Source organism: Falco naumanni, chromosome 3 (genome assembly GCF_017639655.2).
Source record: "Falco naumanni isolate bFalNau1 chromosome 3, bFalNau1.pat, whole genome shotgun sequence".
NCBI classification, from domain to species: domain Eukaryota; kingdom Metazoa; phylum Chordata; class Aves; order Falconiformes; family Falconidae; genus Falco; species Falco naumanni.
Genome location: NC_054056.1, coordinates 96,564,594 through 96,570,593, shown reverse-complemented (window position 1 = coordinate 96,570,593; position 6,000 = coordinate 96,564,594).

Genomic DNA, 6,000 nt, shown 5'->3' with positions numbered 1-6,000 from the left:
AATCAATTTTCCCAAGCACACATTCTCTTTAATAGTTCCAGGTAAAATGTAATTACTAATTTTGTAATTGCTAGTATGACATATTTAGCATTATCAAAATTCATTACCTACTGCAGGGAAGAATAATATGTAAAAAAAATTATACTAGCTAACATAGCTCTGATTTGATGCCTACATGGTCTACTGCCTAAACTAGTGATATTGATTTTTTCGTATATATTTCTTTCGCATTCTAAAATTACAAGAGTTATAACCTTTTTAGGTGACCACAGTTCACTAGATAAGAACCAGAAAAGTTTGGTACAACACACTCAGCATCTTAGGGTGATGTAAACAAAGATCATTTTATGTCATTTCATACTGAAATATACCATATGAGTGGCTTTTATGCCTGTTTGGAAGAGATCATGGTCTGGGTTAGTAAGTATCACAGCAAGTCTACCTGTGTTGTGGTTGTTGATATGTGCATGGCCATTGGGGCAGAGTTTGCATTGTGAAGGCATTCTTGAGTTTGAATGCTGCTTGTTAATAAACAAATGTTAGTATTACAAATCCAAACCCGCTCTTTATCCGTTGAATTTCTGGATTTTCTTTGCAGTGCTTAGTGGAACAACTGTATTCTTACAAGATAGAATGGAAAACAGAGAAGTATTTAAAATCAAAAGGGTTAAAGCATTTATCCACTGCTCTACTAACAGCTATGACTCTAAATACTTACCTCCATTTATACTGCTTATAAAATGAAACATCGGTCTCACATCCTTGAGTTTTCAAGCTATTGTCATATACTACTGTAAAGCTGTCGAAATAAACCCTTTCCCAGCTCTTTCCCTTCAAAATGAATCTGAGAAACTCAGAGGCATTATTCAGCATTCATTCTTCTTCTTCTGTGTTTTTTTGCATTTTTTTATTTACATGTGCTTGTATTAAGATTTTTTTAATTGCCTAAGTAGCTAAATATATAATTAAGCTTATGCTTTGAGTGCTCGTACCTACCATAGAAACATTCTATTACATTGCTTTTGGGGTTGGACATGTGTTGCTGTTCCTGAATCACAGCTATACATACTCGGAGATTCAGACAGGTAGCCTTAGTTGTAAAGGTACCAACCCTGCGCCAGCCACATTTTGAGCAGCCAGAATCCAAGTGAGGAGCAGAAAGACAGTTTTTTTCATGTATATAAAGTTGAACATGATTGTAAAAGGTTTGTTGCATCAGGGACCTAATGATACCACCAATCATACTGCAAAAAGTATTGCTGAACTTTTGTAGTCCTTATCTGTTTTATTAGAATAACCTAATTCTTAGAAAGACTTCCCAAATGGAGATCTGGCTAGTGTTTTGGGCTGTTACTTACAGAAGTCTTTATTTTCCTTTGCCATTCAATGACTGTCTAGTGATAAAGCCTGAGTTTTGGGTCCCTCATTTTTATCAATCTGAATATATTAATGTAATTTCATATTCATAGATCACAAGGGGTTTTTTTGCGTGTTGGGTATCATAAAAGGAAAATAAAGTGGCAAGACTGAAAATGTTGATGAAGTGTTCTCTATGTTAAATGTAGTGAGGCAAAGTTCTGTCCATGGGTGTGTGCATTTATGATTTAATAACAGGTGAATTTTCAACCCTAAAGAGAAAGAAAAATTCCTTTTGCACTGGTTATAATACAACAGTGGTTCTGGAAATTTGTAAAGCACTGGACCAGCTATACTTTATTCCTCTTTTAGATCACCTCAAAGACAAAGCAACAGTCATACTTCTGTGTACGCTACTCTTTCTCCCTGTTCGCAACGTATATACCGATCTAGACTTAAATGACAGATTTTTGTCAAGATACAATCTCTGGTTTTCGTCCAGAAGACCAGAATACCACAAGCAGCTGCTGACAAAATTTCACCGTATCTTCTGACTGTCAGTGCTGCAAAGGTTGTGCTCCACCCTGAGATAGGATCTGGGACTTGTCAGAATGTAATTGATCGTATTTACATTTACACATGTAAATGAATTTAGTAACATAAATAGAATATTGCTGCTCATGTTGGCAAATAGCTATTCATTGGTCTTCCAAGTGTATCTTTCCTTAGGAAAAGTGGTTTATTTTATATAAAGGATTTTTTACACTTGTATCCAGATAAGTATAATTGAAAAACAAACCCTAGCAATGACAATGTAACCTGTAATGAGCTTACAAGAAGAGAAAACTGCTAAATGAAAGTTAATGCTATGTTAAGTTTGAAAAATTAGATGCATGTGTGTTAGTAGATTCTATAAGTTGAATATCAAATCTTATTTTTACAATTGATGCATATCAATTAATGGATAGGACTCATTGTATTTGAAGTTATCTGAACATGGTTTTGTTTTTCTTAGTTATATTATTATTGATACTAATTTGGGCAGAGGCTGAACCTGTGACACAATGTACAGGAATGGAGGCATGGTACTGTGCCAAGAAGAGCCTTTCTTAATTAAAAAAATGTCTACATCAGTTTTCTGAAACTGTGACAAAACAATGAAAACGCCAGACAAAAATGGCATTCTTAAAGAAAACCAGGAGTAGAAAAAGATGGAAATGATACAATATTTTCCCTAAAGACCTGTTTCCGTAACTACCAAATTGTTGACCCTTGAGCAATATTAGGTACAATATGTAGAATTATTTAATGTATGGGGGGCCTGGCCCGATTTAAAGCAATAGAAAGTGTTTCAAAAATTTGAGAGCTTTGGGTATGATCCAAAAAGTAAACTGATACCCTCGAGGGACAATTTTTGCATACCTCTTTTGGATTGTCATTTATAATGCCATTGAAAATGTCATTTACCTCAGTATTAATGTAAAGAACTAGTAGGGATTGTTTAGCAACCAGCAATTGTATTTCATTCTAACAATTATTACAGAAATACTGTGCTTTTCAGAAGACTCTAGGTGTTTCTTCCCTATGAATATTTAGTGATAGTTATCTTGCAACAGTAGATTAAATGGCTTTTGTCACATACCATGTAGGAAATAACTATAGCTCTTTCTGTAGAGGTATTTGCCTTTAAAATGACTTTTTAATTGTTTGTTGTTTTAGGCTTAAAGTCTACAAATAGAATAGAATATAATCTGAGCTTCTGGTCTTTCATCCGTACTGATGGAGATCATACTGAAGAGTGTTTTATTACTGAACTTGAATTCTTGTTTCGTAAAGATTGTTATCAACTGTAATGTTACAGCTGGGCCAGTAAGGGAAGAGCTTCACTGACTGAAGGTTTCTGATTTATTTGCTTCAAACAAAGAATGTCTTTGAAAACTTTGTTACTATTATGCTTACTGTAAATCACCAGTCTGCAGTTTTCGAGTTTAAAAGCCGGCAAGTTGGGATTTTGAAGCTGTGACCAAACTGTTTCTTCACTGGCCTCTTACTCATGATGGTTCAGAGCGGTGGTCCCTGTGCAGGAATGGTTAAGCTTTCCATCCTGATGAAAATGACGTTGCTCCATGAAAATCAAGGTACTGCCCTGCTCTGCTTCCCTAGCATTAAGCCCATGGATTCACCAGACTGGGTGCTTTCCAGCAGACATAAACCTCTAGTAGACCATAGGCAGGAGATACAGATTGGAACAGGCATCTCTCTGCTCTGTACTCAGCTCTGTACTCACCAGAGAAGCTAACATTTACTGTCATGTCTTGATTTCTCTGTTCCCTCTCTGCTGGGTTTCTAGGTGTGTGGAAGAAGGGAATCACACTTCTTTCATCCTATGGGATGTACTTGGGTGATCTAGCAGGAAGGATCTAAGGCATGTCTCCAGAAGCTCTGGAGCACAGAACTTGTTCTGGAAGACTTCCAGAAAAATTGGGTAATTGGGGTGTTGGTGTTTCTATTTCTTCCCTGTTATACCAGAACATATTCAACAACTTTGATTTCAGAGCTCCACTATAAAGCATGAGGGGTTTATATTCAGAGCCGTAACTGAACGCATGTATTCTTCCTGAAACACCCCCTGAAGGACAGCAAAGTTGGCAAACTTGTCTTGTGACTGACACTGGCAATTGCTTCGTTAGTAAGCTAGGAGGAAAAACATAGCTATCAAACCCAGTTCTTTAACATCAGCATTGCATTTAGGTTTTGCTAAGATTTGAAGACTGATATTAGATAAATAAATCCTTTATTTTCTGAACTACTAGGAGAGATCAAAATCACTGGTTAGTATTCAGAAGAGTTATTTGGAATACAAATGCTTAAGTGATTGTTGTTTCCTTGGAAAAAGAGAAATTAGAGTTGTGTCTTCAGTTCACTTACAGTCAAGTCTAGCAAATAATATTTATCTATGGCTTTGTGTGCTGTATTTAACATGTCTGTTTCACACCTTACAAATCTAAAATAGTTGCAAAATATTAAATCTTTAACTTTCTTGTTTTCTTTTCTAATTTAGTCTTAACAATGTTTTTTTATGCTTAAATGAAATGTTTGCATATAAAGCTTCTATTTTGTATGTCTTGGACAGAGTTGTGACTATTGAAATGCTTACTGAAACATCTTGAAAACCCAATATTTAATATATTTTGTACACAAAGACTAAAATGCCACATGCATTCAGATTTCTTTTTTTATTTACAAGCTATTCATGAAACAAATAAGAACACATATTTGGTTTTAATTATAAAAGGTAAAAATAAAAAAAAGTCCAAAGAGTCTAAATCAGTTTAAAGCGTGTTTGACATATTTACATAACTCTACAAATATCTGCATACTCAAGAGCCTGTCTCCTTGGCAGTTAGTAGCTAAAACTCATCAGCAGGAACACTGAAAATTTTACTGGTGGTTTATCCAGAATATCCTGAATTTTCTCTTCCCTACTATCTGTATATTTATCAACATACCTGAGCATGTGTGTCACAGTGTGGATGGCTAAAGAAGACTGATATTCAGATGTGTTATTAGCTGAATTTATGTTCTGATGTTTGTTTTGTTGTTCAAATATATTAAATCTCAGAAGAAATATTACGGACAAATAGGTGGGAGATTTGAAAACAGATGTTCCTATGCAACTCTTTAATCAACAGACATTGGTATAACCTTGAAATAAAAACTTGACTAAAAGCAGTCTCAGCTGGCGATTTTAAAAAAAAAAAAAAAAAAAAAAAAGAGGTTTTCAGGAAGCTATGGAAATACTTAACATGGAGGACAGTCCCAGAAATTACTTTAAAATGAAGTGCATGAAGTGCACTTTGAGCAAAGAAAGATTTATTTTCCTGGCTGGTGCAGTACTGATGTCAGTCATGAGACTGACGGTGTGACTGCTCTCCCTATGATTAACCAGCACTGAACATACACTTGACACACGAGATTTGTATCTGCTCAGGGGAGGATGGGGGTAATGTGAGCCTTATGTTCTCACTCTGACTGTGGCCGGCTGTTGGCAAGTGCTGATCCTTACATGATCTCAAGCTGACATGCTCCCATACTATTAATCTGATTCATCTGTGTTTGCCTTTCATACACACTCAAATGCATCCTGTGGAAGAAGGACGTGTTTTTTTAAAAAGCAGAATATACTAGCCTGAGGGATGATCTATTTTGATAACAGTCCCTCTATTTGCCATACCAAAGAGGAAAATGATTTACTATATCAGGCCAAAAATACTTTGCATTTCCATCCTTTCCCAGTAAAATATTATGTTAAATGCTCTCACTACTTTTGAAGGCATGGTCAATAAAGTTGCTTCTTGACAGGTTCTTGACTCTTAAAGCTGTTTTTCTTTGGCCAGGATCTGCGAAATAAGATAATAAATGTTTTAGCAATAAAGTCCTGATGTATAATTCTCGTAAAAAAATGTAAATATTTCAAATTGTTTGAAGCAGATCAATTAAAGCTAATTTTTAATAGTGATTTAGGCACTTGGTCACAAAATTCCATGGGTTTCTAATTGAAAGTCAGGTACTGGAACCAGTCTCTTCTGGTTCCTAAGTCACTCAATTCCTGCTAGGCATATAGGCATAGGGCAGTGGAATCAG